Source organism: Coptis chinensis, chromosome 7, assembly GCF_015680905.1.
Source record: "Coptis chinensis isolate HL-2020 chromosome 7, ASM1568090v1, whole genome shotgun sequence".
Lineage (NCBI taxonomy): Eukaryota > Viridiplantae > Streptophyta > Magnoliopsida > Ranunculales > Ranunculaceae > Coptis > Coptis chinensis.
In genome coordinates this window covers 65488562-65512868 of record NC_141462.1, presented here as the reverse complement: position 1 = coordinate 65512868, position 24307 = coordinate 65488562, and the positions used below count along the sequence as shown (strand labels likewise).

The 24307-nt window shown below is 36.4% G+C and overlaps 1 pseudogene across 1 annotated transcript; it reads right to left on the bottom strand.

Moving 5' to 3' along the window:
- Positions 1 to 1677: 1677 nt before the first annotated feature.
- On the bottom strand, positions 1678 to 5773 carry LOC147488432 (putative pectate lyase 4; annotated as a pseudogene). The gene is made up of 5 exons (XR_015200971.1): positions 5463 to 5773; positions 5029 to 5380; positions 4733 to 4945; positions 4584 to 4652; positions 1678 to 2286 (listed from the first exon to the last, which is right to left on the bottom strand). The product of XR_015200971.1 is annotated as a putative pectate lyase 4 (transcript).
- Positions 5774 to 24307: the final 18534 nt, after the last annotated feature.

Here is a 24307-nt window from a genome sequence, read left to right as displayed (position 1 = left end):
TTTCCCTATCTGAGGAATATTCAGCACTCCTTATTGTATCTGATGTCGGACATCGCCAACCCATTTAATGGCATCCGTCGTCACCAATCTGGGGCCTTACTTGCCTACTTTGCCTCCAGTTCTACTAGTCTACTACTACTACGGTATGGCGATTGTGATTGGATTCCGCCTCAATGGGCAAAACAATTCCTTGATCAGATATAAATGGTTCATGGATACCAAGCGGAGATAAAAACCATTGCTTCTTATTGTTTCTGAAAGAAAGCAGTTTAAAGTTTGTTACAGAGCACAATACGTTTACTGATGAAGAATCTGAATATGGTGAAGAATTTGAATGTAGTGAAAAATCTGAACCTGGTAAAGAGTCTGATTGAGACGAGTACTATGGAAGGCTACTGGTGAAGCTCTGGGAGGTTTGGGGAAAAAGGGATTTGAGTGGTTATGAACATTCAGTATCTATAGAAGATTTTGAAAATTCCCGAGGAAAAGTATGGAGAAACTTCTTGGTGCATTTGGTGATTCTTTTTCATGTGATCTGTATGTAATCATTGTTTTTCAGTCTGCAACAGTGCAACACAGAACTGCTTGTTAATTTAGTATGCAACACTGCTATTGGAAGGTAAAATCTAAAATATTATATTTCTGGAAAAAGAAACGAGCCTACGAAGCAGCGAGAAGCAGAAGATCTAAACCCGCATGGCATGGATTAATCAAAGAAAACAAAACTAATCCTAGATACATGGGTCTTGGACGGAAAATTATGCAGGTTGGTCTGGGTAACATACAGGGTGGTCTGGGTAACATACGACTGGGAGTAGTTCTACTCAGACTCTATCTATAACTCCCTTGGGACTCTATTTCCTACGTGGGACATCAAATCCTATTATCTCTTTCCAAAATTCAAAAAAACAAACATATAAACACATTAATTATAAATAACTTACCTAATTTAATAGCTAATACAAAAAATAGTAACAAATTTAAAAAAAAATACCTATATTTCCACAAACAAAATCAAACAAATAAAGAAAGAATAAACCTCAACACCCAAAAAAAATTGAATTGGGCGCCCAAGTTCGAAACAAATCATCATACCTTTTTGACATTTATATACACCATACATATGAACTATTTGTTCAAGTTAATAGATAAATAACCATTTTAAATTAATATAAATTAAAGTAAAGTGATGAAAAGTGAATTTTGTGAGAAGAAAAAAAGAGAGAGGATTGAGAATGAGGAAGGTGAATTTTTTAAGGCGCCCCAACTTTTTTTTGGGCCTTGTTTTTTTTTTTTTTTTTCTTGTTTTGTGGAAATATAATTAATTTTTTTGTTATTTATTTGTTACTATTTTGGGTTTGAGTTATTTGATTGGGTAAGTTATTAATTCTTTATTTGTTTCTATTTTTGTTTTTTGATTTTTGGAAAGAGAAATATAATTTGGATGCTACCTAAGATATAGAGTCCTAGGAAGTTTATTAAGGGAGTCTAAATAGATTTTTTGATACGACCTTGATGATAATTTAATAAGCAGATTCTTCAGGCTGGCGTCTCGATGCTGTCATTAAAAAATAACTTTTGAAACTCAGGAACACTAGTTCTACATTGTATTAGCAGAACAAAACCTTGTACCATACTCCATTGAACTGACCTTTGCAAGATTATTTGACAATAGTATCACGAAGTCTAGAATATTATTTCTTTTATTCTTTATTTATTACAAATTTCCTTAAGTACAATATGAGTTAGTCACTCTCCATATTGCCGATGGTTTTTTTTTTTTTTTGGTAAGTAAAATTTATTGATTAGGATGTAAAGAGGATACAATGCGAGAGAGAAACTCACTTACATGACATGATACACCAACTTTACACTGGAGGACCACACACATCCCAAGTCCTAATGCCCGTTATAAAGGACTCCTTAGTTAACTTTCCATATTGCCGATGTTCATATACTGAAACAGTATCTTAGTGCTTAAGATAATATCTATTATAGGGAATTAAAAAGAAAATAACGATGTATGTGTAGAGATACTTATGAAGTTTGTCAGGCAATGACGGTCTTCTCTGCTGGCCTAGGAATAGACTGCCATCCTGTACAATGCCGAAGAACTTCTTTCAGAGACTCCGAAGGAGCTTCAGTTGTCCATGTTGGATAGAATTCACTTGGATGGAATGTGCAATCCTTTATAGCTTCCTTAGGCAAACAAGCTTGAGCTCCATTCAAGTATAAATCCCCTTCAGATATGACCCAACCAGATGAAACCTCTTCTTTGTCTGCTGCCTGGTCATGCAACAAAATATTAACTACTTCAATGAAACTGTAGGTTAAATACCAAGAGAACATTGTATATTTCAAAGTAGCAGGAGAGAAGCAACATGCGCATCCCTTCATATATTCAGATTTCAGAATAAGAACGTACTCAAATAAAAGTGAAGTGTTCAGTGTCTTACAGTGGTGTTTTAGCTGATTCTAGATGTCAAATATATCTTCTATTTACCCCCCTTCCCCCCTAATAATCACAGTTTTAACCTGGCCGGTCGTGGTCCTTCGAGACCTGCCTCATCCAAACGACCCATGTACATTGTATCGATGGACAGTTAAAGTTTATATTATGCTCGACATTGACATTTTTGTGAGTATGTTGGTATCCAACATGGTGCAGAAGTGTCTGGCGTGGCATGTTGAAACCACCCAGACACTGCTGTGTTAACATGTGTTCAAACTAGCTGATCCCAACTCTGATTAAACCATTGCAGACCAGTTTGTCATTGCCAACTCCTATTATTTTGTTTTGAAGACCAATATAATAACTATCTTTATGTTTCAAACATTACTGGAGTCCACCCGTATCCCATGATTTATAGGGAGAGACTGATATTTCTCTCCTTTGGCTTTCTTCTTCTCTCGGTTTCCGAACCTCAGTAGACAAAAGAATGAGATATTTCTCGTCTCACCTGGTTTCTTACTTGTTTTTTCTCCCTTTTCTTATTCTTGTAGTTTATTAGTTACAGGAAAAATCTAACATTAAATTGTCATCGTCAGCGTGTGTCTGTGTATCCGACACAAGACATGGATCACATATTAAGAACTTAACACTGGTACACATTGAGACGTATATCGATACGTGGATGGTTTTCTTTACTCAAGCTTTTTGTCAGATTGTACAAGTCACTTTGTGTGGTGTACACAAGTAACACTTCCGTTAACACATTTTAACTGAAATTTTCTGTAGGCAGATAAGACCTTTAATGCTGGACAAACATAGAGGTTCCATTCACAAAAGTGGTTTGGAAGAGAGGAAACAAAACTTTTTGAAGGACAAGGCACAAGGACCAAACTGGGATTCAAGAAATAATTGACAAAACATCATTTATTTCTTTTGGATTTCCTATTTATAGTTGAGGCAAATGAAAATCTGCCTTTCAAGGCCTTGAGCACAAGGTATGACTTATTTAGTAATGCGTCCAATGACATTGACATACCGTATGGATACAATAATGTCTAAGTTGCTATGCTTTGTTTATATGCCAATTTAAATGCACTGGCATGAGATTGGGTGCACAACAAGTTTTAGATAGTGCCTTATGGCCTACAAACTACATGCAGAGCTAAGTAACATGGACACTTCATATTCTCAAAAAAAGACACACGGACACGTTGTCAATACCATTTCAACCTAGGGTTTCTTCTATACCCTAAAAGACTTAGAAATAATTTATTAACATAGTTTAGAACTCCATGATATGCCACTTTCATAATTATTTACTTGTAAGGAGTTGCATCGGAAGGCATTGTGCCCAAGAATAGAGGTGTATCTAAAGAATTGTAATAATTTTCTTTTCTAATTAGCTGTGTCCCCATGTCCTACTTCATATAGGTCCCATGTCAGACACCCCGTATCCGTGTTGGACACCGACACGCGTATCCGTGTCAATGTGAATTAGTTGCAGAGGTTATCCCCAAACTTGTTGCCCATGAAAGTCCCAACTAGACACAACCTTAAGGCCTAAGTTTTGAAGTAAAAACATGCGAAAGAAATATGACCAGAAAAGAAAATTCACATGACCAAACATACAGAAAATGTAGCTACAACTACATTAATCACGCTAAAATAAAATCTGAAAGATCATAAAACATAAAATTGTTTCACTAACAGAGTAACGACTGAAGTATTACCAATTCAAATACAGGTCCATACTGAAGGATCAGTAAAAGGCCAAGTAACATGGACACTTCATATTCTAAAAAATCCATGTCGGACACACGGACATGATGTCAATACCATTTCAACCTAGGGTTTCTTCTATACCCTAAAAGACTTAGAAATAATCTATTAACATAGTTTAGAACTCCATGATATGCCACTTTCATAATTATTTACTTGTAAGGAGCCACATCGGAAGGTATTGTGCCCAAGAATAGAGGTGTATCTAAAGAATTGTAATAATTTTCTTTTCAATTAGTTGTGTCCCGTGTCCTACTTCATATAGGTCCCGTGTCAGACACCCCGTATCCGTGTCAATGTGACTTGGGTAAAAGGTTAAGTATGTGGAGGTTTAAATAAGATAGCTACTAACCTTCTCTGGAAGATATTTAAAAGTCCCTTTCTTCTTTCCAGCTTCATAGATATTACACTGCGAATATATCTGCATAACAGATACAAAGGATTCATCAAAACCTTCCATCAAGGAGAAGAAGCATCATTGTAAATTAACAATCGTCATACCTGAGCATCTACGCTGATACAAACAGCATATATGCCCCAATCCCTGGTGTAATTGTTGTATAAATGAACCTTCCCATATCTTACACGAGGGGGTGTAAGCTGCCGTGTACCATCAAAAAGCAATGGTGAATGGTCACCCTGATGCATCTGTCACCAACGTGATTGGGGTCTGCTCCTATAAGCATCGTCTTGTCATGTCCTGAGAAGTGACATCTGAAGCCGCAAAGCAAAATAATTTGACTATCAAACTATGTCAAAATCTTAACTAATGGCAAACAGCTGATAACCTCCCTTACCTAGAAATAGTAATATCTGTGCTTTCTCGAGTAATATCAATTAATCCATCTTCATAATCACGCAAGCTGCATCTGTCAATCCATATGTGCCTTGAGTTGGGTTTAATTTGAATACCATCAACATCAGGCCCTCTACCACCCTCAAACTCCAAATTGCATATTATAACGTGTTCACATTCCTTCAGCCTTAGACCCTTCCCAGTAAATTTTATCCGCTGGCCACGGCCATCAATCGTCTTAAAGGATGAGACAGTCAAGTAAGAAGAAAGATGGATGGTGCCAGAAACTTCAAAGACAATCCACAGTGGTTCTTTCTGGCGGCACCCTTGACGAAGCGACCCAGGCCCATCATCTACACAATAAAAAAAAATCAATATAATATTAAATAAATTAAACCAAAATTGAGATCAAAACAGTGAATTGAAAGCGAGGACCTGCAAGAGTGGTGACATGATAAAGAGGACCATGAAGACCACCGATAGCTAACCGGCCAAACCCTTCAGCTTGAGCAGCTAGAGCTCTCAAGCTAGAATCTACATGTGCATAAGGTAACGAAGTCATCGTGTTAGTGGATTGAGTTGGCGGATGGTTTTGGTTTTTATGAGGGCGAGAATGAGAGTTGGGTTGTGTTCGAGTGTTGTCACGTTGACCGCTTGTCGTGTAACGTCCGTGTACGCTTCCCATTTTTGATGAAATTAAATGCCAAACGGTTTCTATTCTTAAATCAAAACAAAACTGAAAATTAACTGCCGACACAGATGCACATGCGAGTATGCTAGTACGACAAGCCCAATCCTCTTTTTGACCACAGATAGCATTTGTCAAACTATTGATTTGGATTGGGCTAGGGTTTTGACTTCTATGGGCCCAAAAAGTACTTAAAGCCGAATTCACAGCCGTTGCATCTGCCTGTGGATTTTTGATTAAAAGACAACATCAGTACATCATATTGGCAATCATATTGTTGGTTTTTTTTTCTACTCTCTTTACTACTAGAATAACTACGATGCAGTGAAGGCGTGAACGGAGGGTGGAGAAAAAAGAGAGAGGGAGAATTGGGGAAGAGAGAGAGAGAGTTGGATTTGGTTGAGGAGGGTTATAGGCTAAGGAGAGTCATGGAGAGGGAGCAAGTGAAGAGAGGTGTGCGTGAACGGGAGAGTAGTGGCGGGGGGAAGAGGCTCATTTGGGGAGAGAGAGAGAGTGAAGTTGTGAAGAAGATGAGAAAAGAGAATGAGGACAGATAGAAACCTACCAAATATAATTTTGGGCCACCCCCCTCCCCCCAGCCTAGATCGTTCGTTCCACTCACTTGACTACTAATCCTAACATGCCTAATAACCTTCCTTTTATTAATTATATGTATGTATATATACTAAAGCAATCGACATAATTTCAAAGTGAAAAAGCATTGTACTCCCCATCTTGCTTCAATTAAGTAAATTTTATCAAGAATGCAAATTCATTCCAAAATATAGTGCTAAATTTAAAAAAGTACCTGATGTGAAATATTTTTCTGGAGAGGATCAAAAGATAGTTTAGGCATACATATTATCTGTAAAATCAAAAACAAAAAACCAAAGAACATATAAACAATTCAATCAATTTTTTGCTCTCTTTCTTTATGATGTACAACGCATAGAGGAGAAAAAATCATTGCAGTCTCATTTCCCATATAGGGAAACTATTGTCACAATTACGAACTAGATTAATGGATAAAATATCACCACAAATCAAACCCATGAGAAATTAAAAAACATATTTTTTTAAGCAAACAAATCACCACAACTAATGGAAAATAGAATTTTGAACTAACACAACAACAAACAAAAGAAAATTAACAAACATGGAGAATGATCGATAGAATGTACCTTCAATTTCAATGAAATCTTCTGAGATTTAAATCAATCTTTAGTTGAGGTTTGGAAAATGATCTGACTGCCAAAAAAAGAGATTAACGGGAAAATGGATCTTCCATTAAAACCTCCCCTTTCTATAATTAGGAAACCCCCGTCAATAAAGATACCAAACCCTCCCGATTGAGAGAGATAGGCGAGTGAAACCCTTGTTTTTTGGGGTTGACGAAGCGAGAAAACCCAATTTGAAGAGCAATGAGAGAGAAGGGAAACAGAGAGAAGCACAATTCGAAAAGGAGAAGATTGAGAAGAAATGATGCAAAACTGGGGGTTCGAAAAAGGAAGAGATTTCCTAATGGCTAATTAAAGTCGGTATTAATGGCTAATTAAAGTTGTTATTTATAGTGGTGTACAATTCAAATGATGTGTGGAGTTTGTATTTTTATTCACTAACACATGAAATGACCAATTACTCTTGTTTAAAGTACCCTAAGTAATACTTTAATTTAAGGACACTATGGGTATGAGAAATTCACAAAAGCAAAAAAGGCTAAGTAGTCCTTCTAATAATTATTTGGGTGTTTTGAGTTAATTATTCATCTAAGGGTATTATGCGTAAGAAAAATACCCCGGATAAATTTAAGAGTCGGGTTAGTTATTGGAGATACTACTAGTAGAGATTATATCTCGATGATAATATTTTACTTACTAGGCATATTACTTTAGATGATATACATGATGCATTATTTGGTATGGATCCATGTAAAGGCACCAGTCATATGGGTTCCTCCACTCTTTTATCAAGATAATTGGGAATTAAAAAAATATATTTATTCAATACCATAAATGATTTCTTTACGATGAAAGATTTTAATAACACTAATATATATCTCTCATTCCAAAAAAAAATTTGTCATAACCAAATAAAAAATTTAGACCAATAAGTCCATGTAATATTGTATATAGAATAATCTCCAAAATTATTGTTAATAGACTAACATTACTTCATGAAAAAATCATCTCTCATTTCCAATATGCTTTTATAAAACGAAGACAAATTACTGACAATACTATTCTTCAATCTTCAAGAAATTCTTTTAAAACTAAAAACTAAAAAAGGTATACAAGGATGCATGGCTATTAAGCTTGATGTGCATAAAGCTTTTGATCAATTGGAATGGTCTTTCATTTTTAAAATGCTTCAACAATTGGGTTTTTGTAAACAAATTCATTAATTGGATTAGAATTTGCTTAAGTATAGTACTGCCTCCTTTTCTATTAATCTCAATGGGGCTCCATCTCTTTGGAAAATTCATTTCCATCAGGGGACTCCGTCAAGGTGATCCTACTTCACCTTTTCCTTTTATAATATGTACTGAATATTTCTCTAGATACATCGCTAATCTGCAATCTACAAATAAAATTCATGGTATTAAAATTTCTAAGCATGCTACACCTATCACACACCTCATGTTTGTTGATGATTGTTTCATTTACTCACTACAATAATAATGCCCTACGATAGCGGTTCTAGGATAGCGTTTTTTTCCGAAAGGCTATGAAAGAGTTTGAGTTATTGCATTTGACAAAGGAACACAATATTAGGTGTCACGCTAGTGAGTAGTCAAGTAAATAAAAAAACAAAATATTTTGGTATGGAAGCGTCCTAAATATCGGGACAAAACACATGATATTTCCCACCAAAAATCACTTTCATTTTTAATGTGAGTTATTGTATATTCTCCCAATCCCGCTGTCCCCACTAAAAATATTTTGGTTAAAATTGAGAAACCCGCCCCTCTTCCCTCCAAAAACCCCAATTTGTTTTGCTTATGTCCGCCATACAAAACCCCCATATATATTAAACATGAAAAGTGGAAACCCTTTTTTCTTACAATCTCTTCGCACTATTGACTACTTCTACAAAACTTTCTAACCCTATCGCTGTTAACATATTTAAAGCTCATATTCTTGTTCACTTGGAAGATTATGTGCAATTGGGGCTTATTTGCTTCTCAAAGAACGTTCTTCCCCAATTTTGGTGATTTTTTTTTTGTTCCAATCTTCCCAAATTTATTTTCTTCATTCATTAAAGTCATAAAAATATATATATATATATATATATATATATATATATATATATATATATATATATATATATATATTTTATTGTGTTTGTTTAGGTTTTTAAACATTAATTCATAGCTAAATGCCCTAACTTGTTTGTTCATGTATCAAAATATGTTTTTTTTTGCCTTAACATATATGATAAATGATAAAACATAAAATTTGATAGTTTACCTATGAAATGAGCGATGAAACTCAAAGCGTAAGTAAACTAAAACTATCTTATGTGCCTATATGTTTATCAAAGTTTCTACTCTCAATCCTATGAGATATAGTGGAGTAGAAGTGATTCGTTCCACTCCTAGTCCCTTCCAAGATGTTAATGTTCTCTTACATTATAAGTACTCTTAACTCTAAAGTCTAATGAGAGATTTCTGAAGTGACAACTAGACTACGATGCAACTACCCACAAGATGCAACTAGTCGATTATCAAAACAACTATGGGAATGCTCGTTGATTCTATGATAAGGAGTTAGAGGGGATTGATTCCACCTTAACTTCGACTTAATCCTACTAACGACGAATCGTCGTAATCTGAATGAAGCGCCCTTGAGTAACAATATGGTTACTCCTAATCCCTAATTACACATGGCATTCCTACCAATTCATAACTAGCATGTGAACGATTAAACCCATTCTCATGGTGAACTCATCGTTTCTAGAGTGGAAAGGAATTTACGACGACTCTACGATAATCGGAATCAAGCTTTCATCAAGGCTTCTCAACCCCCTCTAATGGAGGTTTAGCCGAGAATCATTACGCAATCATTTCTGATTAAATTAAAACTAACCATAATATAAAGAATTGAAATTTACTAATCTAATTTAAACAATAATTAAAATCTAATTAATAACTAAGAATTGAATAACAAGTAATAAATGAAATCAGATCTAACACAAATGTAACTGACAAGAATCGAAATTGACAAAAATAACTATTCTTATTTATCTAATCAATCAAGAACAATGATTCAAAGACTTAATCTAAAACAAGAATTGAAAATGGAACTTAAACTTAATTACTCTACTGAAAACTAGATCTAGAATTCTATATAGTTTTAGGTCTAACTAGCTACCTTAACTATCTACCCTATCTACCATTAACCAAGAGTGAAGCTTTGGTTTTTATACATTCAGATCCAAAAATCGTGCATGGGCTTGGAGCCATGTTTTGGGCCGAAGAGAATCGGGCCCAAAACCAATTCTTCGATCCAAAAAGGCCTCTTCAGCTGCAGTTGGCTTCAACAGACTTTTCGTCTACTTCTGCTCCTCGGATTGGGTCAAGGCTTGGACCATTGGAAAGCTCTTTCCAATCCGGTCGTTTTGACATAAGGTAGGCCCCATTCCGAGGTCTGAGTCCAAAGATACGGCCTTTGGAAGTTCTCACGACTTGTGTCTTTACGTTTTACGCCGCGTCGACTTTTCAGCTTTTGACCGAGCTTTAGAAAGGCTTTGTCTTCTTGAAACTTGGCCTTTAATCACGGAAGTCCATAGTAACCGACCTTTGCTCCTTTATCTCGCTAAAGTGGCACATTTCTGCACATAATGGACTTTGAAGCCTGAAATGCATAAAAACACGTAATCAGTGTTAACTCTTAATTATTACTCACATAATTGGTCTAATAGTATGATCATTCTGGGGTTAAAACTACAGTTTTGGGCTCTTATCAAACCACCCCCAAACAGCATTTTGCTTGTCCTCAAGCAAAGATGAGAAATTAGAATAAGTGACCAAAATGGAGTTCTATCTACTCGTTTTCATTTGAGTGCGATTGCATTGACCATATGCAACAAAGGCGCTTAAACCACTAGGAATTCCCTAGTGGATGAGTTATAACCTCGTGAGAGTTTTTCCAGTGAAGGTACTCACAAACTTCATCTATACTACAGCGACTAAGAAATAAAACTATTGTTTCGTATTCATGCTCTAAATTAACTATACCTCTCACTAGCAATGCATATAGAGTAATCAATTAAAACCTAAGCTAATATATACATAATAATCGGTCATCTACCATAAACATATATACAATGAGTAATACTATGAAATGTCTAGCGGGTTAGTTTTTAAACTTCGGGATAAGCGTCCTTAAGTAGGTTCTCACAATAATAGTCAAGATCTGACACTCGATTTTTTCCACTCGAGTTAAATTTACTCCAGGTGCGTGGGCACACTTTACCTTTAATCTCAATGACAACAAGGAACACATCGGAGTCGATCAAACACATCTGCCACTTACTATCACACTAACCTATTCCTAATTGAGCTTTTAAGAAGGAAGGAAATGGATATTCAAAAGGACAAGTCTGAGATAATAGAGTCTTCATATTATGTAACTTAGAGAAAACCTTGTTATTTTCTTTTGCTTCTATACTTTGTTTCCATCCTTAGCCATATATATATATATTTTTTTTCTTTTTCTTTTCTTTGGCTTTTGACTCCCTTTTATTCTATTTTTGGAATTTTTATTTTATTTTTATTTTTTTTATTTTTATTTTTATTTTTGGATGGAAACTTCTTTTCTTTTTTTTTCGAAGCAATTAACTAACTTTTTTTGTTTACGAGGTTTTCTCTTTTTTTTCTTCCTCATTCTATTCTCGGACTTATTTAAATTGGGTAAGTTGAATTTTTAGTTTGCTTTGTTTTGTAACGGGGGTAAAGGAATTGTGGTTTATGGAAGGCTAAAGGAAAGGCGAGGAGGCGACTAGCGGAAAATAATTCATAGGTTTGAATTTTGGCTATATCGATCCAAAGAGGGCCTAAATTCTTGCTTATGATATGGCATAGTGATCAAGCAAGTGGACGTGTGATTTCTCTATCCGATTTTACTTCTTCCTTGTGTCATTTCTCAAATGTTTCATCATATAAGGCTTTAGGCTATATTCTCATAGGATTTGTAGAATAAGTACTCTAGCCTAGATTTGAAACTTTCTTGCTAACAATCATAGATACTCATGTAATATATTTATAGATAGATGCAAAGATTATTATCTACATATTAACCTAAGTTTCTAACAATTATTTTGATGCAAAAGCTACGTGAGACTTCTAGATTGTTAAGAGCATAGAGAAAGAAAACAATACCACTATTCCTAAGTGTATAGCATAACTTATTTATTTATATTTTTGAATTTTTGAAATTTTAACTAGAAAACAAATGCATATTATACATATCTATATCCTAACAGATGCCTTAATTACACGTGTTTCTATGCCCCCCTCCCCCAAACAAGAAGCATGCTTTGTCCTCAAAGTATTGTAAATAAAGAGGGTAGGAAAAATGCCATTGAAACGTGTGAAATTCAGGAACATCTACAAAATAAAGTTAGAACGTACTAAAATAGGAAATAAAAACTGACGCAACTCTATACGAGTTCTACCCATTATGGGGTTAACAAGAATGAAATTGCTTGGGACATAAGCAGACACTAACTAGAATGAAAACTTACCTTATCTCCCGCATTACTCATCATCTTCCTCATCCTCTTCTTCCATAAAGAAGTGAGGTTCCTTTTCGTCCTGCCATGCAATGATAATTTGCCAGGCTTCCCGCCATTTATCATCTATTATTGCTAACCTATTAAGTGCTACTTGATCTGACGGGGTGTAGGGTGCAACCTAATGAGGTTGTATCCTCCACCCTTCCCAAGTCATTGCACGGAAAGATCGAATAATACTATTGGTGGGTCGATGCGATTGTCGATCGTAATCCAATCCGTGAAAGCGTGTACAAAAACATGAAAGAAACATAGCATAATACGGGAAACTAGAATAGGCATAAGAAGGAACTTATGCCTCATGTTATGGGATCGAGCTAAACTAGACATCAAGGTTCGGGGAAGGTCATAACACATACGTCCCGTGGCTAAAGCAAGGAAGACGCTGCAAGTGGCATTATTCATAGAAGAAAAACGCCATTCCCCTAAAATGTTTAGCATGATCCAAAACATAACAGTTCCTATGTTCATGGACAGGCTACCAAAGGCGACGTTATATTCCCCTTGGTCCTCGATATGGAAAATGCACGCCCCATAGGACTCATGCAAAACTCATAAGTGTAGACATACATATTATCTACCCAATAGCACCATGGGTCTTGTATTTCAGCGGGCATAGCAAGTCCAAGAACAAATGCTAGCAAGAACCTGGTAATTTCCATTGGTTCATTATCAATGTTGATGGAGAACACTTGTTCTCCATCCGGTCTTTCAAAGAAAATGCGGTTATCGTAAAAATAAGATGCTAGTGTTGGAGAATAAAGTGCATCGAGTCTTACCATAAGCGGCTGTTAATAGCGTATGTGATAAACCGCGAAACCAAGCACCATAAGTAGTGCTTTGGAACAAATCCTCGAAAGACTGTTCCGGTATCAACGTTGGAGATGTCATCTCAAAATTACGCTCTGGAATAGCTGCGAATGATCTGGAAACTACTCGCAGAAAACTGGAATTTTTCTGGTCCACGGAAGTTAAAGCGAGTCGCTCTCTTAGAAGCTTGAGTCGCTCTGAAGATTTGGAAATCCGGTGTTTAAGCTGGTGGGTGCTTCGGCTTGAAGCGAGTCGGCCTCGACAAAAATCTTAAAAATTGCGGAGCTGCGAAGTGCTTTCGGAGTTCTTGAAACTTCGGAAAATGAGGCGAAGCGTGGGAATCGTGGGAGTGAAAGGTGAGTGATGGAGGTTAGGTGTAGTGTGAGTTGTGAGTGTAGAATGTATGAAGTTTATATAGGTTTTAAGTTGCTAAAAACGGATCGGGGAAGTTACCAAAAGGTTTTCTGGCGGTTTCGGAAATACCAAAATTTCCAAACCGAAAATGGAAACAACTCATTTTCTTGATTCTAAAACAAACCTAGTATCTTTTAGGTTGAATTTATGATAGAATCTACCTATTTAATCGAGATTTCATCCTACAATGATACTTATTCATAGATATGCCTAAACGGCTATATTTTCACCTTGACTCGCAATAAATTCTAAGACGAGGGTCATATAAAAATAATGCTGGAATAGATAAAACCACCCCCAAACAATTTGGGAAGGTGGGATCAATAGTAAACAACCACGCATAATGAAAATAACCGCATTATATTAAAATTTTCATTCAAGTACATTTCACTACAAAAATTCAAATTACGGAATAAAACTTACATTAAAATAAATGGCAATTATGAAACTACAAATAGAAATAGAAATATCAAGCGATACTATCCCTAACCACTCCTCATCTTGGTAGCGGAGGGCACACGGTCCGGGAGATGGCTCTGAGCTCGATGGGCGGCACCATTCGATCCTTCGGCGATGGCGCTCGTGCCTCGATGGTGTGTCCTCTGGAAGGAGAATCCCGTGAGGTGGGAATCGTGCAAGCATGTCGGTCGGGCGGCGAGCTTCTAGCTCGGCCCTCATCTGTTCTCACCTCTCATCCTCTCTCTGGGTACGGATCTCGAAGTTATGATAGATAGTTGCCTGTCGAGTCCGGAGGTCTTTGCAGATAGTGTTGAGCGAACGCATGCCACGATGAATTACGGCCATGCGTTCTGCATCTGACCAACACCTCTCCAGGGCATCCACATCAAAACAAGTCAAGTCCTCCTCATCCTCCGAGGCATTCTGATTTCCCCCATCCTCCTCGGCATTCTCGTTTCCACCATCCTCCTCGTCCTCTAACCTATCCTCAGGCAACCTCCAAACTCGTTGGATACACTCCTTATAGATGCGAGGATTTGGTGTAGGGTGATGTAAGACCTATCGGGCCCGCTGCTGCTCTCAACTTCAAAGATGATTTTGGTTATCAACCACGGGGAGAGGTGCAATAGACTTCCCTACTCCCCTTATTATGCTAAGCAAAAACTCCAAGATACAGAACTCGTACTTCTGCTCCTGGAGTATCCATAAAATGTGGAGGCAGTTCAGGCCGATGTCGCTGACCTTCTCCTTCCCCAGGACGTTTCGACCAATCCACTGAGCTGCAGCCCGCTGGTTGGTTCTTAGGGATGCCTGGCGAACATAATGCGATCTCGCATTGTAGTTCCCTTTGGTAACTGTCACGTTCATCAATGGCTCTACCCCATTATATTGGGACTCTTGCAACGTGACATCCAGATAGATTCTAGGCGGAATGCCTAGAATCTCAGCCAACAACCCAGTAGTCACTTCCTTCCTCCTCTTCGCTACCATAACAAAAAACCTAGTCCCCTCCAACTCCCTCGTATTGTAGAACCGTCGGACTAAGTCTTTGTGGTAATAGGCTTTGGTCGAAGTACCACAAGCTATTCCAGTCTCTACTGATCATTTCGTCACCGTAAAACGGCGTGAAGTGGTCGCCAATAAAAGCTTGTTCTGGTAAAATTCGGCATTGTTGAGCCATTGGAAGTTTGAATACGGTTTGAGGTTTGTAGAAGGTAGGGGGAAGCAATGAGGGACACCTCACTAAAAAGAACGATGGTGGTGGTGGTGTGGTGGCGCGGCAGCACCAATTTTTTTTTTTTTTTTTTTTTTTTTTTTTTTTTGATTTTCCGGTGGTTTTTGTTGATGTAAATTGGTGGAGGTTGTGGGGCGGCGTGGTTGGAGTAGATTTGGGTTGGGTCTTGGATTGTGGGCGTGTGTTAATTAGGTTTTGTTTTTAATTAATTTCATTTTTTGGTCGGGTTTGAAGCTTTGTTAATGGCGGTTTGTGGAAAAAAAATGATGAACTGATGGTGAAGGTAAGGGCAGATTAGCTGCCCGGTGAAATGTGAGTTAGGCCCAAGCCCAATTCGAAATTTGTGAATTTTTTGATTTTTCGCGAAACTTCAAATCAAAATTGCCGCTTTGTTACCGGTCCAATTTTTGCGAATGAGATATGGAAATAATCAGGAGAGAATTTCCAATCCAATGATCCATAAAACACTCTATTCCGACCATGGATGACATATAAGATAGTGGAAAACGCCTCGAAGTGCGTGCATGACGTACGTTATGCGAACGACTGAACTCTAAATTCATAGATTATGTCAATCCGAATCGGAATACAATTAAACGGCCTAAGCAATTCTAAGCGGGACATAAAACATTTTAGGACGGAAACACGAACACCCCATCCCCAAACAAATTTTTTACAACAAAGTTTCGAAAATTTGTTTTTTAACAGTGGGTCTTTTAAAGTCAGATTCCCGAGACTTCCTAGATTACTATGTTTATTATTTAATATTTTTGTCTTTTATAAGGAAAAATAATGAGCAAGAAAGACATAATTCACCCCATAGAGAAACATGATTCAAAAATCCGAGAAAAAACATGCAAGAGTGGAAAACGTGAATTATGTTAATCGTGGACTTAGGATCCGGTACTTACAGCCACACGCTCCTAAGGGAGGGCCCGGTTACCTTAATGGTGCACTCACCAATATATGGAAATGAAAGGAAATGCTCCAAACACAAAAGTTGAGTCGTTTATAGTCAGATACTCGAGACTTTATCTAAACATATGCATGAACATGCAGTTTATCATATATCAACAGCCGAAATAGTTGTGGATCATTCCATAAATAAATATCACAGAAAACATATCCAAACACAATCAAGCACCAAGATTTCCTATGACGCAACCTAGTGAATTGAAAGCGAAGTCGGATAACCCTATTACGTAACCTAGCATGCACCTTCTTTTTCATTTTTGAACGAGTGGGTGTTCTAGTAAATAAGTGTGGAAAAGTGAATGGTTGTGGAGAATATGGTGGATATGGATAAGTTGTAGAAGGACAGAATGTAACCAATGAGGATGTGGTTTTAGCACAAAACTCATTCATGGTGTGTGTAGGGACTGTTTCAAGTCTGAAAATGAAGGTGTCAAAGGCTTTTGTCGTCTGAAGTATTTGTTTACTAGGTGGATTTAAAAACTTATGAAGCACAGAAGAAACAAAAGGATCGAGTGCAAACTCGAGATTCCTTTGAAAGGGTGGAAGGAGGGAAGTCGAGGTGGATGTTATGCAAAGTAGTTCTTGATAGGGTGAATCATCACCTGCTCTAAGAAACTCATCAAATTGCTCATCTAGATTGGTCATATCCTCGTTACTATGATAGTCCTCTACATCTTTGAGAAAGTCATCAATCTCATCATCATCCGTAATATGTGTATCGACTAGTGTAGGGATGGAAATGTTGGAGTCTGAACTTCTAAATGAAAGAAATTTGGGTATATGATTATCAGGGAACGTGTTGTTGAACCCGGCAGCGGCACCATTTGATAAAACATAAAATTGGATAGTTTACCTACGAAATGAACAATGAAACTCAAAACATAAGTAAACTAAAACTATCTTATGTGCCTATATGTTTATCAAAGTTTCTACTCTCAATCCTATGAGATATAGTGGAGTAGAGTGATTCGTTCCACTCCTAGTCCTTCCGCATGTTAATGTTCTCTTCGTATAAGTACTCTTAACTCTAAAGTCTAATGAGAGATTTACGAAGTGACAACTAGACTACGATGCAACTACCCACAAGATGCAACTAGTCGATTATCAGAACAACTATGGGAATGCTACGTTGATTCTATGATAAGGAGTTAGAGGGGGATTGATTCCACCTTAACTCGACTTAATCCTACTAACGATTTAATCGTCGTAATCCGAATGAACTGCTTGGCGGAACAATATGGTTACTCCTAATCCCTAATTACACATGGCATTCCTACCAATTCATAACTAGCATGTGAACGATTAAACCCATTCTCATGGTGAACTAATCGTTTCTAGAGTGGAAAGGAATTTACGCGACTCTACGATAATCAGAATTAAGCTTTCATCAAGGCTTCTCAACCCCCTCTAATGGAGGTTTAGCCGAGAATCATTACGCAATCATTTCCGATTAAATTAAAACTAAACATAATATAAAGAATTGAAATTTATTAATCTAATTTAAACAATAATTAAAATCTAATTTATAACTAAAAATTGAATAACAAGTAATAAATGAAATCAGATCTAACACAAATGTAACTGACAAGAATCGAAATTGACAAAAATAACTATTCTTATTTATCTAATCAATCAAGAACAATGGTTTAAAGACTTAATCTAAAACAAGAATTGAAAATGGAACTTAAACTTAATTACTCTACTGAAAACTAGATATAGAATTCTATATAGTTTTAGGTCTAAATAGCTACCTTAACTATCTACCCTATCTACCATTAACCAAGAGTGAAGCTTTGGTTTATATACATTTAGATCCAAAAATCGTGCATGGGCTTGGAGCCATGTTTTGGGCCAGAGAATCAGGCCCAAAACCCAATTCTTTCAGTCCAAAAAGGCCTTTTCAGCTGTAGTTGGCTTCAACAGACTTTTCATCCACTTCTGCTCCTCTGATTGGGTTAAGGCTTGGACCTTTGGAAAGCTCTTTCCGAGCCGGTCGTTTTGACATAAAGTAGGCCCCATTCCGAGGTCTGAGTCCAAAGATACGGCCTTCAGAAGTTCTGCTGACTTGTGTGCTATTTCGCGCGGCGTCGACTTTTCAGCTTTTGACCTGGCTTTAGAAAGGCTTTGTCTTATTGAAACTTGGCCTTTAATCACGGAACTCCTTAGTAACCGACCTTTGCTCTTTTATCTCGCTAAAGTGCCACATTTCTGCACATAATGGACTTTGAAGCCTGAAATGCATAAAAACACGTAGTCAGTGTTAACTCTTAATTATTACTCACATAATTGGTCTAATAGTATGACTGTTACAGGGTTAAAACTACAGTTTTGGGCTCTTATCAATAAAGCTTCTTCATTTCATTTCAGATTTCATTGACTTGTAATTTGTTTACGTAGGATCGATTCAAGAGCCTTGTGAAGTTAGGATTAATTGTTCCTGTAACTAAGCAAAATGTTTGTTGGTAGTCGATGTTTTTGGTAATTGACAAAGTTATCTTTTGCTTTTTCACACTTGAAAAAAGCTACAAAATTTGACTTTATTCTCTACTACTTGTGTTGCTCTGTAAATGTGAACTTGTTATACCTTTCTATATTTTTAATTCATTTGTTGACCTATGTTATTTAATGATAGCAACGCATGTATTACAAAAAATCCAGACTTGCATTATGTGCTTTGTCAATATCAGTGCTTGTGTGGTTCACTGGCATTCATATGAGTTATTTGTTAAGAAAAATACATCCTCGATCAATATCTGAATGCTATTTGTTAGTTTGATTTAGGCAAGGTTGGGTGATTACAATTGCACATTGGTAGGAGCTGGAGTTACTTCATCTCAGCTAAGGGTTAGGGCACAGAATAATGCAAAGGTAACACAACTAGAGCATAAAGTTGAAACAATGATGGAACAGATTCAGCAATTGGGTCACATAATTATCGATCAGAAAAGTTTGATAGATAAGTTGATAAACCAAGAAAGTTTAATTTTTTTTTTTCTTTTGTTGTTTGGTTATGACTTCGGGTACATTAGAAAGACAAAGTAAACCTATCAACGAGAACTGGTTCATAAGTGTATTTTAAATCTTATCATGACTCTTTCCTTGCAGGATCAACAATATGGAGGATACGAGCAAATGATGCAACAAAATGCATTTACCCCAGAGGTTCTATTGAAACTCTTGCTTTCTTTATGAATTTTATTGCTTTTTTCCCTTTGGTAGAGGTTCCTCTTGGTTTGGGAAGCATATCTCACAATGTGTATTTCCATTTTTATTAGAGCCACGAATCTATAAGAAATGATCAAGTGATGCAAGAAAAATCATATGCTTCACATGTTAGACTTTCTTTTATTCTCGTTGCACTTTTATTATTAAATCTAGATATTTAATTCTATATTTTCTTGTATTCCCTTTTATCATAGTCTTTTTCCCTTTCTCATATTTACAGAGTCATGGTGCTACAAGAAATAATCAAATAATGCAACCGCATTTATCTCCTCAACAGGTGATTTATTATATGGACCTTGGGATCTTAATGGGTTCTTATTTTTCTGTTGTACAAGTTTTTATGCCATGTCATTTTCTAGCATGTATTATTTTTGGATATACCATCCTAAATATTGTTATGATTCAGTGAAAATATGTTCAAACTAAGGCAGGAGATTCTCTTACGCAACTTTGAATTGTTATGATGTTAGTTGGTTGGGTTTCTTCATGCTCTTTTTTAGATATGTAATTGGGTTAGGACTTAAATCTGTTTTTACATTTTCATTAATCCTTTTATAGGGTCATGCTATTATGCAAAACACTAGAGTGATGCATGGGAGTACATCTCCGTCACAGGTTGTAATACCATAGCTTATCTTTAAAGTGTCACTTTATGGAACTTGGAAACAGCATAACATATTATATTTGTTGCAACTTTAAGATTTTTGGTCTCCTAAATTTGGGTTTGTTGCTCATAGGCACAACGTGAAAATAATCTTTGGAAGGAAGGTGGCAAATGCAAGCTGCTTAATTGGATGAATCATAGTGAAATAGTAGCTAAGGGACTTTGGGCGACAAATAATCTTGATACGGAGGTGCACTTCAAGTGTCTTGCCCATAACGCCTCAAGAGTTTGGGTTGATAAGTCCCTCAAAGATTCAGCATTGCTGTGGAGGCCAAATTTTGACATGAAAACAATCTAGGATGCTGTAGATAGTGCAATTGCTTGGCCAACCGATTATATAATCATGCTGGCCTCAAACAATATTGTGGAAGGCAAGGACGGAGATGAGAACATGGACGAAATGGACGAGTATTAATTATTAGTATGATAGTAACTTAAATGCTATTTTGTTTAAGTGGTATAGTAGTATCACAATATCCTACAGTGGCTACTAATTTTTTTGATAAATTTCCAGGTGATGGTACTATATTCTGTTTAAATTTTGGAGCATTTGGGTCTTCCATCCACCACTCACCAGTTTAAGTGGGTAGCTGACTTTTGCTATATATCTTTGGGTCATGTATCATTTTGTTATTTTGTGAAGAGAAGGAACTTACATCTATTGTTGAATCTATTCTAAGGTAGCGTGTGATTTATGTGCATGTATTAGACAACTGATCAATGGAATCAATAATAGTACATAATATAACATGTTTAGAATGTCCTTAATTATGCAATCAATAATAGTACATAATATAGCATGTTTAGGATGTCCTTAATTATGCATTCAACAATGGCATCTGGGAGAGTGCTATCTTTGTACATTATATGGCTTTCAGATAGTGATATAAATACTCAATAACAGCTTCAACGAACTGCTATAGCTGACATGCCTCTTTTTTGTGTTATGTAGATGGTATATGAATGATGTAGATAGATGATGGTCGTTGAACAAAATAGAAGCGTATCAAAACCTAATTATCCCTCAATAAGTAAAGGATGAGTAGGGTATCGTTACACTTTTAAGTGTATGTTTATATGAAGGACATAACTGGAAAAGGGGTTTGAGGGATTAAAAACTATTATTATAGATATTGTAGATTCTAATGCTAAACTAAACTAAACTAAACTATTGAGAATTTATAAGAGAGGGAATTCAAGAGATTAGAATCCACCAATACTTTTGATTCAATGACCTTTTGCTTCATGGTTGTTCTCACAAGTAGACTACAATTAGGCAATCGAGCGAGTGCCGATGCCCTTTTGGACAAAACATCGTTAACAAATTACTCTACTTAAGGTTGTTCCTATATTCATGTTACTAGTATCTTCTTTCCTTTTATGTGAGTTTTGGTAGCTATTCAATGAATCACCATCTAAGGCAAACACAAGGAATACTTCCCTTACTCTAAAACAATACACAACTAGAAAAAAAGTAGAGAATAATAGTATAATATTCAATTACAATAAATAAAACCCTATTCTAGCATTATATTCAATTGCAATAAATAAAAGCATATTACTAGCAAATATTCAATTGCAATAAATAAAACCCTAAACTAGCATGATATTCGATTGCAATAAATAAAAATCTTAATCTATACTTCTATCCCCTAGTCTGGGCAATGGAACTAATAACTAAAAACATAAATAACTAACCTAATTGAAGAACACCATAAACCAAAAGAATCAACAAACCCTAAGCACCGGCTTCATCTTCTCCCTTGAAGGAGAAGATTAGCCTTCCATAAAGAAGGAAGAACACGAAGAACGAGAAGAATAAGAGTCGAAGAACATAAGACTAGAAAGACTAATTTATTAAGACTCAGCTAGTTAAAACCGATCTTTTATTATTAATCTCTCTCTGCCTCAAGTTCTGGAGACAAGAATATAAGTGAATTGGCCAATTACATGAGGCACTTAGGTCCTCTATTTATAGAGGTTACAATGAGCTCTAGAAGCATTCCAAACCGTCATTTGTTTCCTAATACAAATAGATTTTTTTCAGATTCCAACTTCGTCTCCAAAACTGAGAAGAAATTGGCTATAGTGTCAATTTATGCGTCTGGACGCACTACTCATGCGTCTCAGACGCGATCAATGCATCTGGACGCTCGATCCATGCGTCCCAGACGCGTAAGCCTATTTTGTCTCTTCTGCTCTATCCTTCTATCATCTTTTATGGGTTTTGGTCCAAGTAACGAATCCTTTGGCCTTGGGCTTCCAAATAGGCTTTAAAATAGGTCCAAGTCGCATCTTTAATAGCTCTAATTCCTTGGCCTTCTTCATGATTGTCCACGGGCTTCCCATGTGATCCTTAATGCTCCGAATTGCTCTATTTTACCCCTTTTTCTCTAATATTCCACAAAACTCTCTCTTTCACCTGTAGAATCATAAAACATAACTTACAAACACTATTAGTCCACTAAGATGGCTAAACAAGAGGCATAATCGAGGGTTAAATAACACTTTTTGAGCACTTATCACAACCCCCAACTAGCCTTTTGCTAGTCTCTTAGCAAATAAGATAAAAAATAGATAAGTGATCAAAATCACATCCTAATAACAAAAATAAAATCCTAACTCAATTTTGCAGGCATCGCGATTGCATTTACCATATGTAACAAGGCTTTAAACCTTTAAGTTCCCCAAAAAGGATGAGTTATAGTCTCGTGAGGGTTTTCAGGTGATATACCCACAAAATCAATCAATAGCATGTTCAAGAATGATAGTATTTTTCAGAGAGAGAAATTCCTTACCTACTCAGTGCTTACTCCAACAGACGGTCTCCATTGCTAACTACATTACTGCAAAGACTCATATATTATAATGAAAGACGGTAAAAATTGACAAAATTCTCAATCAAGGCTTATGTGTGTACTTAGTCAATCTCCTATACTCTCCTATCCAACAAACGGAATCCCTAGTTTACCTTTAGATAAATAATCTCGACTTTCAATCCTCACTGGTCATACTCTCAGAAAAGAATATCTTAGAAGATGGTCTACTATTTTACCTCATGTATGTGGGGGAAAAGAATAATGAATATGAACATCCCACATACTACCTTGAAAAACAGACTTCTAGATGACAGTAGTCTCATGGAAAGAATGTCAATCACATATGAAGTGTCGAGTCCTTCACTTTAGCATCCTCTCACCTATTCTAGACTTCGTATCATACTGTAGTGATAAGTTATGGGTTGTAACTTGGCTTGGGTATTGGTTTATGAAGGAAAGGTAAAAAGGATTCTAAGGTTGTTTCTGAAAACACTAAAGGTTTTGCTTCATTATTTGGAAGATTTCTTCAAATTCTGTATTGCAAAGAAAATTCTTCCTTTGTCTTAGCTTTTCCATCCATTCTGTTCATCTTTTTTTTTAGCTCAGTGGTATATCCTTGATTAGTCTTGGATATGCTTGTTTTCCACTAGCTTTTTTTCACTTAGAACATAATGATGGTCTTCATTGTATCTCTCGGTATTTCCTTGTAATCTTCCTTTTTGTGCTATTTCTTCCTCTTTGTGCCCCTCGTATTTCGTAAAACATATGGGTATGGCTGATAAATATTTTGGCTATACTCCTTGTCTGGAGTTGGGTAAAGGGTAAAGGGTTTTATGAAAGAAAATGGCTTATTGTAAGGCTCAAAAGGGTTTAACATGATGGTCTTACTAGGTGGGATAAAGGCTGAATAGGTTCACTACTTGACTTATCAGTATGATACTCTGTTTCGAATAGACTACAAGACCTAATGGCTATCTCCCCAGTTGATGTCACTTCGTGATTAACCAAACCAACAAATAATGAGACTATATTATAACGACATAAAGAACTGAAAGATGTAGAGTCACTAAGACTCGGATTTTTCGTAAGAACTCTCCAAAGAATGGGTATAAAGCTCAAGTCTCACGAGCTAAGTCTAAAAATTCTACTTCTAGTTTACTAGGGGTTTAAATCTCTTTTCTAGCAAAAGTACACAAAACT